The sequence below is a fragment of the Lygodium microphyllum genome, chromosome 18, assembly GCF_053477565.2.
Source record: "Lygodium microphyllum isolate KBCC chromosome 18, Lygodium_microphyllum_v1.1.10, whole genome shotgun sequence".
NCBI classification, from domain to species: Eukaryota; Viridiplantae; Streptophyta; class Polypodiopsida; order Schizaeales; family Lygodiaceae; genus Lygodium; species Lygodium microphyllum.
The window spans coordinates 36829898-36846264 of NC_141152.1; the positions used below are offsets into that span (position 1 = coordinate 36829898).

The 16367-nt window shown below is 38.2% G+C and overlaps 1 pseudogene; it reads left to right on the forward strand.

The window, feature by feature from the left end:
• The first annotated feature begins 366 nt into the window (after nucleotides 1-366).
• Nucleotides 367-4072, forward strand: LOC148020755 (replication protein A 70 kDa DNA-binding subunit D pseudogene; annotated as a pseudogene).
• The last annotated feature ends 12295 nt before the right edge of the window (nucleotides 4073-16367 follow it).

Consider the following 16367-nt stretch of genomic DNA (forward strand, 5'->3'; position numbering starts at 1 on the left):
TGGAGCTCAGCATTGTCAATCTTCTCAACTTCTGCATTGGGTGTCCTCCATAGCCAACAGGACCCAGCTCACTTGGAGCTTCTTGATCTCCTCATCTAGGCGGAGATAGCTGATGTTTCCTTCTGGGGGTTTCTTCATTTGCTTAGGGCGCATCACTACATCATGTTACAGATCGACATTACATGCTCGCTGCCCCAGCATTGCCTGTTTTCTTGTTCACTATTCAGAACTGCGCACTTGCTGGTCGTACGCTCTTTGTGATTAGCACCGGCCACAAACAATCCTGCGACCATAGACATATCTAAACCTTCTTCCACTTAGAGGGATTGTCAATTGCCTGCTTCTGCACATTGCTACATCGAAAAAATGAGTCAGGTTCAGAACCCTACTGTGGAAGCCATAGTTTTTCTACTTCAAGCTTTCATTTCACTTGAATTTCTCACTTCTCTGGAGTCAGCAAAGCCCTTGTCAGTCTGATCTGATCAACTTTCCCATCAAATAATCAAGGAGGGGAGATCTTGAACATTTGGAAGAATTAAAGACCAAGCCACCATAGCCACTTTAATTCAAGCTTCTTCTTGCACTTCAAGCTCTTGCTTCTTCTCAATCAACTGAAGCATTTGTTACTCAGATCTATTGTCCTAGCATCAAATCAAGGAGGGGAAGAACCTAGAAAGATTGAAGAAGGATCGAAAACCCCGAACAAAGAAGATTCAAGATCAACATCAACACAAACATAGTCTCCGCATAGTGTGTTTTCACACTGTCATTACTTGTGTCTCTTGACACATTGTAATCTGCTCTTCCACTAATAAATCTCAAAATTCTAAAGTTGATTTGCTATTGTTCCTGTAAGTTTAACATGGGCAAAGACTCTCCAACTACTCGGTTCAAAGGAGTTGGGTTTCAGACCTAGCAAACCCGCATAAAGCTCATCTTGATGAAGAAGGGTCTCTGGGCCATCACAAATGGCAAAGAGAAGAAACCTTGGGATGCGGACCTTGCAGCTACTTGGCAAAATAATGATGACAAAGCCCAAGACATTATCATGATAGCTATATCCACCATGTGGATAACTGTGAGGCCTCACAGGATACATGGAAGAGACTTGACACCTTGTTCGGTGCACAGTCTAAATCATCAAAGTATGGTCTCCTGATTGAGTTTTTTAGGCTTGAAATGAAGTCCAGCACATCACTTGCCTTACATCTAAATTACATGGAAGGACTTCTAACCCAACTTGTAGGAATCAACATTAAAATGGAAGAAGATGTTTGCATTGGTGTTCTACTTAAGAGTTTGCCTCCTAAATACAATAATGTATCAACAACCTTAATCAACATGCCAAATCCTGAACTTGTTGATATCCAGGCATCACTGTTAGAAGAGAAAAAGAAGCTAAAAACTAAGGAAGAGCCAAGTACCTCTAGAGATGAGCGTGCATTATATGTTGGCAAGAGGTACAAAGGCAAGAAGGATCAGCTTTGTGACTTCTGCAAAAGGACTGGACACACCGAGAAGTTCTGCCACGCAAGAAAGAGGTCCCAAAAGGCCTATCTAGTTACAGTCCAAGAAGAAGAAGAAAATGGAGCAAAGGAAGAAGAAGAATAAGACTAACAGGAGAAGGACAGGGGAGAAGGACAAACCTCATCAGTCCTTCTATTCAGATAGACTTTTTTAGTTTTGTGTTTCCTAGCCCTAATGTCTCAAACATAAACTTGTAAAACTCCTCAGTTATCCTTGTACTATAGAATCTGTACACTTTGTAAGGCCCATGCTACAACCTCTGGATGTTCATCATGTTTGTGGTACCCACACTTAGCCTTTTATGCAGCAACCTCTGGTGTTTTGCCATGTTTATGGTGTACCCACACTTTGCAGGTATTGCTTTCACTAAAGCCTCTACACACTTTGTACTTTTGGTTGTGACTGAGGAGGGGTGTTGATATATTTGCAATCACACTTACTTTAGTCCCTTTGTATAGGACAGCTAGGCTAGGAAGATGCAATCCATTCTATGAAGAGAGACAAAATCCCATATGCACAGTGGATGTTAAGTGCTACCAAAGAACTCTATATAATGATGTACTTGAACTATCACTTTCATATGATGATAATACAATAGTACTTGTCTCTTCTGTTAAGTGTCTGTGTCATTGTTGTCCATACACAAGATTGTGTTTATGAGCTCAAGTCTCAATCGTGAAACCTAATTCACTTGTGTAACAGTTGTCTACATTGTCATGTTAACATGAGTTGTGTCTTTATCTTCCATCCTCCATAGCTTCCGCCTTTGCCATGCTCTAGATCCCGCATCTTTAACAACATGTTTGGGCTCCGGTTCATCGGGAGGTGGGAAAAGTTCCCCCCGGGCCAGGTTGTGAACCCCTTCAGGGTCTTTGATGGCAAGGGGGCTCACCCCTCTTTTGTCTAGCCACCTTTCCTGGCATCAGGCTTTTCCTCACCCGAAATATACATGGCAGACATTTATTAATTAAACACCCAACATGAGATGCATTTGGAAGTAGGAATTAAACCTTTTCATGAAATGCATGGAATGGAAAATTGGGGCCAAGGATAGGGCTTACCAAGTAGTGACTCACTGCTATCTCACCTCATTTACAATGGATTTCAGAGATTAGTTTATCCTCAAACAATCATTACAAGTCAAAAGATTAGGGTGAGGCAATCACTAAATAGTATTGAAAAGTTTCAACATAGAATGGACCATTTTCAATGCAAGAAATCCTAAGAGAGGACTGAGATTAAATTGGTAGCATATGTAAGCATTGAAATCGTCAATAAAATGCATGATTGACTACTTGAATCTCTCCCAACAATAGGCTTTTTGGCTCATAAATAGGATGGAAATAAAAGAGAGTTCAAGAGTCAATTACCTCTTTGATTAATGAAGAAGGGCTGAGAATCAGTGTCAATGTCCCAAGGTTGCTCTCCAATGCTCCAATTAGCTTCATGATGACAAAGCTTCAGCCAAGAATTGAGTCTTCAAGCTTGATTCTTCAATGGGAGAAGGAGGGTTTGAGCTTCAGTAGTTCCATTCATGCTTTGAGGGCCATAGAAGAAGAATCTCCCCAAGAACAACATCATAATGCTGCACCTACTGCAAGAATGGGAATATCATGGAGGGTTTAACCTCTCATCTCTCTCAATCCCTACTAGGAATATTGGACCATCAAGGTCAGAGTTATAGGAAAATGGCCTATGTGATCCTTTAAGAATGCTCTAGGAGAAGGAAACCTGAGGTTTTTTTCTGACCAGTAAAGATTGATGAGCTTGGCCTTGATGTGAATGGGAGAGAGCTTGTAGATGTGATTGGCATGGTACAAAATGTTGCTAGTGTAGCAAGCATTAGAAGGAAAAGTAATAATGAGGAGATCCCCAAGAGAGATGTGACAATAGCAGATGACAGTAAGAAGACTATCAACATAAGCCCTTGGAATAGCCTTGCTTTAAAGGAAGGTGAACAGTTGTTGAACATGTTGAATGATTCACCTATAGTTCTAATCAAGGGACTACGAGTCTCTGACTTCCAAGGCAAAGATGCTCAGTTGACTGTTGCAGGCGCTAGTCTTCCTCAAGAGGTGCCCAAAATGGTGCTTGATCTCTCTATTCAGAGAGAGAATTCATCTTAGAGATAATTAAACCTGATGTTGGAGAAGAGAAGCTTGCATACTTCAAGGTCAGAGCCTACATTAATTTTATAAAGCCTGATCAAGCGATGTGGTATATGGCTTCCCAATCTTGATCGAGGTTCTTGTGTGAGGGATGCCAAAAGCACTATGATAATTTCAGTGGAAGATACATCATGACTATAAAGATATCTGATTTCACTAGTGAAGCTTCGGCATCTGCCTTCAATGAACAGGTTGAAGTTCTTCTTGGTCACTCAGCTGATGAACTAGCAAACATAAAATCACAGGACTATGATATAAAGGTCTACCAAGAAGAGCTAAAGAAGGCAATGTGGGTACCCTTAGTATTTTAGATAAGCCTGGCCCAGATAGAGTACATGAATGAGAAGAGGAGAGAGAAGACTCCATGTGAAAAGTAACCAAGACTAAACCCCCTTTTCTAACTCCTGTGACCACTGTCTTTAGAAATTTACCTTCAAATTTGGCCCAAAATGACCGATGAGCTGCCAAATCCAGTTTTCTAGCCTCTAAACTTGGTCCAAGGACTCCATTAATGCTCCTAACTGTTGTCTTCCTGGTCATTGACCTCTGGGTCCTTCAGTGCTCCTCCATTTTAGTGCCTCTCCCTCTGTACCTGAAGCTTCTTGGATTTTTAATTGAAAAGGATGGTAACTGAGCATGTAAGGTAACTAAATGGATCAAAACTAGAGCTCTGATACCACTTGTCAAGACAAGGATAGAAGAGAGAGAAGAGAGAGAGAGTGTAGAAGAGAGAGAAAGATTGCAAGAAGAGAGAGTGTGTGATGAGGAGAGAGAAATACTAGAAAAGGAGAGAGAAAGACATAAAGAGAGAGGAAGAAGCCATGAAAGCTTGGAGAGAGAAGTGAAGATGAAAGGAGACTTGTATTATTATTTGATGGTCAAAAATCAAGTCCCTAAACACCTTATATACTAGTCAGTGTAGCTTTATTTTCCCATTACTAAAACCCCCTCTCTTACAGATGATAAATTGACCAACTAGTCCATAGGTAGAACCAATTTGCATTATTTTAGGGGGCCGAAATGGGATTTTTCATTATGACCAGGAGGGTTGATGTACTGCACTCCCCTCCATCTCCCATTCTCTGTGAACCAAGTGCAATGGCTAGTTGACTTTAGATTGAGTAATCCTATAGAAGTGGAAACTCAAAATTACTAACGCAAGTTGGGTGTTGGGAGACCCATCTAATTTTAAGAACCCAAAAATTCACGTCGATCCTAGTGGGTTCGGTCGGAACTCTTCCATTGTAATGTAGACTCAGTGGGGTCTAATTGACAAACCCCATGATGTTCCAAGGGAGTGTTGGGCAGTGTCATTTGGAAAACCTATTGATGGACTATGAAAAGGTGTGCCTTGGAATGAGCTTGGCAGACACCTCATAGGTACAAACTTCTTGGGAAATGTTCTACCAAGATAGAGGAATATGCTACCTTCATCTTGATTTGTCTTTGTATTTACCATGATGATATTTGCCTTTGTGTAGAGACGTTTATTAATATTTTTCTGAAACAAGCTTCATGGAAAAAAAATGCTTGCATTAATTGCTACTTGGTGCAATCACTTCAAGGACAGTGCTCATCCTACTCTGCAAGATGTGATTACTTATTTGGAATATTTTGATGCTGGTCTTATGTCTAAATTTGTAGAAGTAAATCATGGACATCAAGTATAATTTGTACAAAGCCAAGATGAAGAGGATTATTCCATAGATCTTGGACAGCAAATCAATGGGAACCAACCAAATGCAATGTTGAATTCTTTGTTTCTTCAAGGTAATGATGATGCTAAAGTGGACAATGGGTTCTATGATGGGCAAGAGGAAGAGCATGAAGAGGCTAATGACCAAGATGAAGATCATGAACATCAACCATATGAAGAAGACCAAGCTGATAAGTCAGTTGATCCTTTAGTAGAATACAATGTATATGAAGATCACTTGGTAAGTGATTAGCCTTTTAGACCATTTGAGGATGAATATGTGCATGCTGAAAATGAAGACTCTGAAGTTTTTGATCATGCTTATGATGGATTAGTTGAGGATATGCATAACCTCACACTTAATTAAGAATTATATAAACCAGAAGAGGAGTTGGATGCATATGATCATGGTTATGAAAACTTGGATAATGAGTTTAATGAATGGTATGTTGACAATGAGGATGTACATGAGATTCATGATGGCTATAATGTGATGGATGATGGATATGCTTATGGTGATGATTATGGGGAACTTTATTCCTACCCATGTGACCCTGGTGGTTAGGATTATAAGTTTGATGATAGTTTTTCTCCTCTTGATCATTGTTATAATGGTATACCTTTTGATCCTAGAGGCTATGGGCAAGATTTTGCACCTTCATTAGGTGAACATCCATATTGGGGGTTCAAATCTTTATCTTTCAAAGGTTTATTTGGCTGAAAACTAGTCATTTTATATCTTGTTCTACAATAGACAGTTTATGGATAGCTTACTATTTTGGCTTAGTCTCAATTTTGATTTGATTATAGAGGAGCAATACTTATATAGCCTGAAAGTATGTCCAATGAGCTTTCTTATGACTCAATTTTACTACAAGAGGGTATGTGTAGTAGGCATCAAGCTGCCTATTGTTTGCAGGTGTCTTTTCTTGGGGTTATGGTGGTTTAGTTTTCACTTTTATTATTTCAAATGGATGATCATATGGTCTATTTTCTTTTCCACTTCTGATTCCATCCATTACTTAGTACATATTAGTGCTTTTCCTATTTTTTGTAGCCACTTGTACTAGAGTAGTACTCTGATTTCCTTTACATTCAGCCATTGTAAATAGTATACCAATATTTTTTAGGAAAAAAACTTCTTTGAGTGGGGATGGAATGTAAGAGATGGAAAATAGGGTACATAGGGGCAGGTATAAAAGGAAAAGGTACCAATCATTTGGCAACCAGTTTTGTATCCAATTTTGATATTAGTACAAGTGTCTTGTCTTGTTTTATCTTTCTCTTTTTGTCCTTTCATGGTTGCCAGCCATCTCTTTCCTACTTTCTAGTCTTTCTCTCTCCATTTCTAGTTTTTCTCTCTCCATTTCTAGTTTTTCTCTCTCTTTCTCTCACTTCTACACTCCATCTCTCTCTTTTGCAGTCTTCTCTCTTCTCTCTCTCTAGTTCACTTTGACATTAACATAGGATTACTAGGCATTAGCAATCAATTGTTTAACTTGTTCAAAAAAATTAGAATGATTATGGATCCAATCTACAATTGAAGGCACTTTCTCACTTAAATGAAATGTTGGTGTTGGCATTTTGTGACCATAGATAAATTCAATACTTTGTTGGCGGTAGAGTGAGGTATATTATTGTAGGCAAATTGTAAAAGATGCAAATGTTAATACCATGTGTTGGGTGAAGAGATAGTATAGGCATAAATGAAATCAAGAATAGTGCTATTAGTAGTTTCAGTTTTGCCATTAGTCTTATGGTGAAAGCCTAAAGTAATATCAATTTTAGTACCAAGATTAGATAATAGAGTTATCCAAAAGTTATTGAAAAAATAGGGATCACGATCAAATACAATAATGTTTGGCAAACCATAATATGCAAAGATATAATTAAGAAAAATATTAGTAGTTATTGTGAAGTAGTTAGAGTTTTTTTGCATTGAATTATAAAATATGCTCACTTACTAAATCTATTAATAATAGTCCAAACCATATTATTTTGCAAAGAAGTTAGCGGCAAACTAGTAATAAAATCATTGAGTTTTGTTCCCAAGGTGAGTTAGGAATAGATAAAGGTATTAACAAACCATAATGCTTACCATGATGTCTTTTAATGTGTTGGCAAACAAGACATTCACAAACAAAGATAGAAACAGCTTGATTCATATGAGGCTAATAAAAATCTTCTTGCAAATTATGGAGAGTAGAAATGATGCCATGATAATCCATATAAGGTGGATCGTGACATTCTTGGAGAACAAAATGATCAAAGGGTTGAGTAACACACAAAAGTTTCTCATAAAAGAGGAATCCATCAGAAATAGAAAAATTATTAATAGGAATCCTTTTTTTTTTGAGACAAATTCAAACAAGCATCATGAAAATTAGAGTCATGTAAATATGTATTTTTCATAGCATCTAATTACGATATAGAAAGCATAGTAATGATATGAGATTAATTAATGTATGGGTCATAGGCATATCCTAAACAGGATGACCTAAATGGTATGGCTTGATTGTTAGGCACCTTTTGCACCCACGAATTCTAACACGCAAGAGAAGAAATTCCTTCTCAAGCAAATTAAGGCATCCGACTTTGACGAAGAGGGAATAGACATCGCAATAGAATCAGAGATATGGATTGAGTCGATGGATAACTATTTCTTTGCTTTGAGAACTACCTCCATGAATCAAGCAATGATAGCCAATAGTTGGCCATGCTCGGTTATGGTGGAAGCAATGGTGCAAAGATCAAGGTATTTCTGAAGCTACTGTCACTTGGGCTTAGCTAAAAGATGTTGTACGCAGATGATACCTTCCGCCAACCTACCAGACTTTGAAGATGAATGAATTCTTCAAGCTCAAGCAACTGAAATTAACCCTAGAAGCTTACTACTCAAAGTTTGTAACCCTACTAAAATATGCGCCCCTTATGGATATTGCATAGCAAGTATCTAAGTTTTGCCATGGCCTAAACACTCCTCTGAACCACCATCTTGAAGGAATGTTTCCAATGGACTTGCAAGATGCATTACTCCAAGCGAATCCAATCGTCTAAGAACTTAAATCGGGAAATTGTAGTTAAAATGACTCTTGAGATCAGGGTAAAAGATGCCATACGTGTGGCGAGATAGGGCACATCCATAGGAGATGTCCCTACCATCAATGCTTGCATTGTAATGAGCTAGGACATTGGTGCGCAGATCGGTCGTTGTATGCTCACGTAGTGAATCCCGGAAGGTACCCAAGAACAATGAACTCTACCTTTTTGCACAAATTACAATGTAAAAAGCATGAACGACAAGAGCAAGAGACCAATTGGGTTCAATCTCCCCCCATGCCTTGTGTGAGCGCTTCACAAAGCATGTATTTTATGTATATTTCCATCTTCATGCTCAATAATAGCCCAATTTACAAAAATATGACAAGCTTTTAGCTTTTTGAGTTTGCTTTTACAAAAATAGAAATAAAGCTAATGGACGGTGCCCAAAGAGTCTGTCACGCCCAACACAATGTCCAAATAGAAATAACGTATCCGTGCGTATAGGCGCATACAAAATAATAATAAATAATCAATGCCTCAATAGACATGACAAAATATAGGCGTGGCGCCTATCAAAATATAATAACACACAAAAGTTTCTCATAAAAGAGGAATCCATCAGAAATAGAAAAATTATTAATAGGAATCCTTTTTTTTTTGAGACAAATTCAACCAAGCATCATGAAAATTAGAGTCATGTAAATATGTATTTTTCATAGCATCTAATTAAGATATAGAAAGCATAGTAATGATATGAGATTAATTAATGTATGGGTCATAGGCATATCCTAAACAGGATGACCTAAATGGTATGGCTTGATTGTTAGGCACCTTTTGCACCCACGAATTCTAACACGCAAGAGAAGAAATTCCTTCTCAAGCAAATTAAGGCATCCGACTTTGACGAAGAGGGAATAGACATCGCAATAGAATCAGAGATATGGATTGAGTCGATGGATAACTATTTCTTTGCTTTGAGAACTACCTCCATGAATCAAGCAATGATAGCCAATAGTTGGCCATGCTCGGTTATGGTGGAAGCAATGGTGCAAAGATCAAGGTATTTCTGAAGCTACTGTCACTTGGGCTTAGCTAAAAGATGTTGTACGCAGATGATACCTTCTGCCAACCTACTAGACTTTGAATATGAATGAATTCTTCAAGCTCAAGCAACTAAAATTAACCCTAGAAGCTTACTACTCAAAGTTTGTAACCCTACTAAAATATGCGCCACCTATGGATATTGCATAGAAAGTATCTAAGTTTTACCATGGCCTAAACACTCCTCTGAACCACCATCTTGAAGGAATGTTTCCAATGGACTTGCAAGATGCATTACTCCAAGCGAATCCAATCATCTAAGAACTTAAATCGGGAAATTGTAGTTAAAATGACTCTTGAGATCAGGGTAAAAGATGCCATACGTGCGGCGAGATAGGGCATATCCATAGGAGATGTCCCTACCATCAATGCTTGCATTGTAATGAGCTAGGACATTGGTGCGCAGATCGGTCGTTGTATGCTCACGTAGTGAATCCCGGAAGGTCCTCAAGAACAATGAACTCTACCTTTTTGCACAAATTACAATGTAAAAAGCATGAATGACAAGAGCAAGAGACCAATTGGGTTCAATCTCCCCCCATGCCTTGTGTGAGCGCTTCACAAAGCATGTATTTTATGTATATTTCCATCTTCATGCTCAATAATAGCCCAATTTACAAAAATATGACAAGCTTTTAGCTTTTTGAGTTTGCTTTTACAAAAATAGAAATAAAGCTAATGGACGGTGCCCAAAGAGTCTGGCACGCCCAACACAATGTCCAAATAGAAATAACGTATCCGTGCGCATAGGCGCATACAAAATAATAATAAATAATCAATGCCTCAATAGACATGACAAAATATAGGCATGGTGCCTATCAAAATATAATCCATAGGTTGAATACTCGCTAGACTCCAATGCTTTCCTCCGCCACTGCTGCTATCTCTACACATCAACTGAAGCATTCAAAATCGTTAGTAAAATAATACAATTAAACTGACAAAAGTGAATACCTAGCAGTCTTCAGCTACATAAATAAATCAACTGGTTAGAAATAAATCCTAACCTTAATTTATTACGAGTGCGCACTCTAAACTCATAAACGTTTATTAATTTAATATGCATTTTGCGGAATCACCCGCTATGGAATCACCCATGTACACACTAAATTAATGAAATGCTCGAAAAGGACAGGCGTCCCCATCAACTTCTCGCACAAAGAATCCACTTTGTGTATGAGCCCCGGTCATCAAAGTTTACGGAATCCACCGTAAAACCTCACGGAATCCACCGTGGAATATGCCTCCTGGCATCATACCCCCGGGGTGGGATAGCAATTGACCTCAATTGCTATTAGCTCAATGTGGAGCTAACAGAGTGGGGAAAGCATTTAAGTCTCTAGCGTGCATCCATTGTGCTTCCTCTACAGGATGGTTCTTAAATTTTACTAGATATCTAGAATACCTTCGGCCAGTTCTAGTGGTCATAAAGTCAGTGTCTATGATAGCTTCTGGTTCAAGTATTTCAGTCTCTTCCTCTAATAAAGGTGGGTTTTCATAAACAGGGTGCACAGGTAATTGGCCTCTAAATGGTCTCAATAAACTAATGTGAAATGTATTGTGAATTTTCCAATGAGATGGTAATTCTAACTTGAATGCATTATCATTAATTTTATGAATGATTCTAAATGGTCCATAGAATCTAGGAGCTAGTTTGACAACTGGATGTCGATCTACACTTTGCAGTCTACGTTTTTCTATTCTCAGCCAAACATAATCATCAACTTTGAAATTCATGGCTTGTCTTTTCTTGTTGGCTTGTTTGGTATATGATTGCTGGGCTTTAGCAATCATATCCTTAACTTCATCAAATATACTGTTATGCATACTAGCAATATCATCAGCACTCTGAATTCTATTAGACAAAGATGCAACACGTGTAGATAATCTATATCCATAAATGATTTCAAACGGTGCTTTCTTTGTAGATGTGTGCGGTGTATTGTTATATGCAAACTGTAATAAATGCAAATGAGTGTCCCATGTCTGAGGTTTAGAGATAGTATATGTACGTAAAAGATCTAGAATGGTGCTATTTGTGGCTTCTGTTTGTCCATTATTTTCTGGATGAAATGCAGATGAGAAATCAATCTTTGTGCCTAGATTAGTAAACAAGGGAATCCAAAAATTGTTACAAAATCTAGAATCACGATCTGAAATTATAACTTTTGGCAATCCATGATTAGTAAAAAAAGTTTTCAAAAACAATTGTGTTGCTTGTAATGCTGTTTAAGTTTTCTTACATGCCATGAAATATGCTTGTTTACTAAATCTATCTACAACTGTCCAAATCATATCTTGGTTAGATTTAGTATTTGGTAAACCAGTAATGAAATCCATAGAAATTTGTTCCCAAGGTTTAGATGGAATAGACAAAGGCATAAGTAATCCATATTGTTTACCATGATGTCTCTTAACTCTTTGACAAATCAAAGATTCAGAAACAAAATTAGATACATCTGCATCCATATGTAGCCAATAAAAATCTTCAGTTAACATACGTAATGTAGATATGATACCTTTATGACCTTGATATGGGGGACAATGAATTTCATTCAAAACAAAAGATCGGAGTGGAATAGTAACACACAGTCTCTTTTCATAAAACATAAATCCATCATTATATGACAATGAATCAACAGGAATGAAATTATTTTGAACTAATTTATTCCAATCAGAATGAAAAGTAATATCCAGGTGATATATATCTTTCATAGTAATCAAAGAATCAAAAGATATGACAGAAATATTATGAATGGCAGGTCTTTTACTCAATGCATCAGCCACTACATTTTCTTTTCCAGGTTGGTATTGAATGATAGGATGAAAACTTTGAATGAAGGAAGCCCATTTGATATGACGGTCAGAGATTTGAGGTTGGCTAAGTAAATGTCTAATACTTTGCTGATCGGTCTTTATCATAAATTCTGAACCCATTAAGTAGTGTTTCCACTGTCTTAATGCTTGTACAATTGCTAATAGTTCTTTGTCATATGTGGAATATTTTAGCTCAGAGGGTTTCAGCTTAGAACTAGAATATGCTATAGGATGATTGTCTTGCATAAGTACGGCTCCTATTCTTGATCCACTAGCATCAGTCACTACTAGAAAGAATGGTCTATTAAAGTCAGGCAACTGTAGAACAGGGGCATTGGTTAGTGCATGTTTCAGTAAGTCAAAGGATTTCTGTTGATTTTCGGTCCATTGATAAACAATTCCTTTCTTCAGAAGTTTGGTTAATGGTAAAGTAAGTAATGAAAAATTACGTACAAACTTCCTATAGAAACTATCAAGACCAAGGAATGAACGTAACTCATGCACGTTTTTAGGAACAATTCAATTCAATATTGCATCAATTTTCTTAGGATCAACTTTAATTCCATCAGATGATATAATATGACCTAAATAGTCAATTTCTGTCTTAAAGAATTCACTCTTTTCAGGATTTGCATACATTTGATTTTCTTTCAATAACTGAAAAACTAATGACAAATGCTCATAATGTTCTTTCTCATTTTGACTAAACACCAAAATATCATCAAAGAAAACAATTACACAATACTGATATTTCAAAAAGATACAGTTCATCATTCTACTAAAGGTAGCAGGTGCATTAGTCAATCCGAATGGCATGACTAAGAATTCGTAATGACCAAACTGTGTTCTAAATGCAGTTTTGAATATGTCAGACTTATCTAGCCTCACCTGATGATAACCAGACTTAAGGTCAATTTTACTAAATATAGAAGATCCTTGCAGTTTGTCCATAAGGTCATCAACTCTAGGAATAGGATACCTATTCTTTACAGTGATCTTATTTAAAGCTCGATAGTCAATACACATACGATAGGTATTATTCTTTTTCTTGACTAACAATACAGGTGCACCGAATGGAGAACTGCTAGGTCGAATCAAACCTCTATTTAGTAATTCCTCAACTTGACTCTGGATTTATTTTTGCTCTATCTGGTTATGCCTATATGGTGCTTTGCAAGGTGGTTGTGTGCCAGGGATCAAATCTATCTTATGGTCTTCTGGTCGTGAAGGAGGTAAACCTGGTGGTAGGTCTTCTGCAAAAAAATCCTTAAAATATGCAAGAAATTCCTTATGCCTAGGGTGCATATGATTTTCCTTTACTTGCAATTCATTCACCCAAATGAGATAGGATTTACTACTCTTGCGTAATGCACGTTTAGCTTGAGTATGCGAAAGCAGTGGAAAAACATTAGATGCATGCATACCATATAATGTAATAGATTTTCCTTGAAAATTAATATTCATTGTGTGTGTGGAATAATCTATATCTGGGTTATGCTGGTGTCGCCAAGGCATTCCTAGAATTATGTCACTCGACTGCAATGGAACAACTAAGAAAGTTCTTCTTTCAGTATATGAACCAATTTGAATCTCTAAGTCTTGCACTTCCTGTGTACCATTATACCTAGTGCCTAAAAATGCAGCTTTTATGCGATAATGCGTAGGTACAGTCTGTAATTTCAATTCCTTTAACTAATTTTGCTGAAATAAAATCATGAGTACTACCGTCATCATGCAAAATAGTCTTTTCCTTTCCATGCACCAAACATTTCATAGTCAATAATGAATGTGGAGTAGGCATACCTGGTAAAGTATCGGAAATAGTAGTAGTGTCGTCCTCATCTTCAGTGAAATCAGGCATATCCTCATGTTCGTCTTCGTCCATGGTTCCAAGATAGTTGATATGAGCTGGTGGCTTCTTTGAATGACAATTTGCTGCGAGATGTCCAGGCTGGTGGCATTTATAGCATACTATTGGCTTGGCTTTGGTTACATTATTTGCAGTGGCAGGAAGTCTAGGTACATTTGGATTTACTTGTGGAATAGGCTTAGGATTTGGATTGACATTGGATGGTAATGCAGGTGGTTTAGCCCAATTCTTGCGGAAAGATGATGAAGAGAAATGACCTGGATTAAATATTCTAAAATTGGAATTGAATTGTTTAGATCCATAATTACCATTGGCTTGGAATTGCTGTGGTCGTCTGTCTCTACTACGTAGCTTATCTTCAGTGTCGTGAGCTAGTGAAATGGCGTCTTCAAGGGTAGCAGGCTTGAACATGTTCACTTTAGCGTAGTAATGTCCAAGAAGTCTAGACATATACTTCCGCTTATGTGTCGTCTCTGGTACGTCTTCAAGCATGCGTAGCTGGAGGAGTGCATTCCAAAAACGCTCTGTATACTGAGGTATAGGCTCACGATCCTGTTGTTGAAGTAGATCCCATTGCTTGATAGCCTTCTCATGAAATTGCGGTGGAAGGAAATTCTGCATGAACTTCTTCTTGAAATCTTCCCAAGTAGCAGGACATTCTATGCTCTTGCGTACTACAGTCCACCAAAGTGATGCTCTGTCTACCAAATGATTAGTAACGCACTTGATTTTATCTTTTTCTAGATAAGTTTCCTCATGGAAATAGTCATCAAACTGACTAATGAATGCTAGAACAGTCTTTCCTTCTCGTATGCCATTGAAAGTGCGAAATTTGAAACTTCGTTTACTTATCTTTGATTCCTTGTGAATGGTTTGAGCTTCAAGAGTGGCGTTGATGGTACGTCGAATCAAATCTTCAGCTTGAGGTTCTTCTTTGTCAGTAGACGCTCTTTGTAATTTTGCCAATTGCGCTTGCAATGCTTGCCTAGCCTTTCGTTCCTCTTCCAATTGCATCATGATTAAGTCCAGCTTTTGCTCCATCGTAGGCTCAGGTAGGTCATCTTCAGCCATAGGATCAACCATATGTGGTTCCGTCATCTTGTAAAACTCAAAAGACCTTTCTCACTCAAAATCATGTTAGCGGGATGAGCGTAGCTCAAATTCGGGGTTACAAGGCTTATGTGTTTTTGGGTATTTCTTTCTCAATCTTCAGAAAATCTGTGATTTTTCCTTCTTCGTATGCTGAAAATACTTTAGCAAACCTGCGTATGGGTAGAATACCTTCCAACGAACAACTTTGCAGTTTGAAGTTTCTGCACAAGAACGGCCCTTCTAGGAGTTTTGAGCACAAGTCAGTTCTGACTCCAATTGACTAGTTTGACTTGCAGAGTTGCAAACTTAGGTGACTTGCAGAGTTGCAGACTTGCAGAACTTAGCCGACTTAGTGAACTTGCAGAACTTGATCTCTGAAGCACGGGACTTGGAGTTTGTGACCAGAGATGATTTGTCTGACTTGATTAAGGCTTAATGATTTAAGCTTAATTACTTAAGCTTTTAAGGGGGGCTTAATTTTTGAAAAACGGCGCACTCATGAGGGGGAGGGGGGCCGTTTTTTCCGCCACGCGGAATTTTCGGGCATCCCTGGATACCTCACGATGATTTGTTGAAGCTATTAAGCTTCTTACCAAGCTTATAAACTTGAAGATTAAACTTTGGAAGAGAGGAGATATGGAATTTCTCACAGTTTGCCCACGACTTGTTTATGGAGATGAGGGAGTGGTCCTCCGCCTGTATTGCCTAGTCCTTTGCGATCTGATGATAGAAACAGGGGTTCTTGATCGCTAGAAGTCTGTCTGTATCGACGGTTCGTGACGAGATTGACCGTAGAGCCCGATCGTTCCAGGAGCTCCGCCTTCGCACGAGATGGGTAGCGATTGGAAGCTCTTGATCTCAGCTCTGCTCTGATACCACTGGTGCGTAGATCGGTCGCTGTATGCTCACGTAGTGAATCCCGGAAGGTCCCCAAGAACAATGAACTCTACCTTTTTGCACAAATTACAATGTAAAAAGCATGAACGACAAGAGCAAGAGACCAATTGGGTTCAATCTCCCCCCATGCCTTGTGTGAGCGCTTCACAAAGCATGT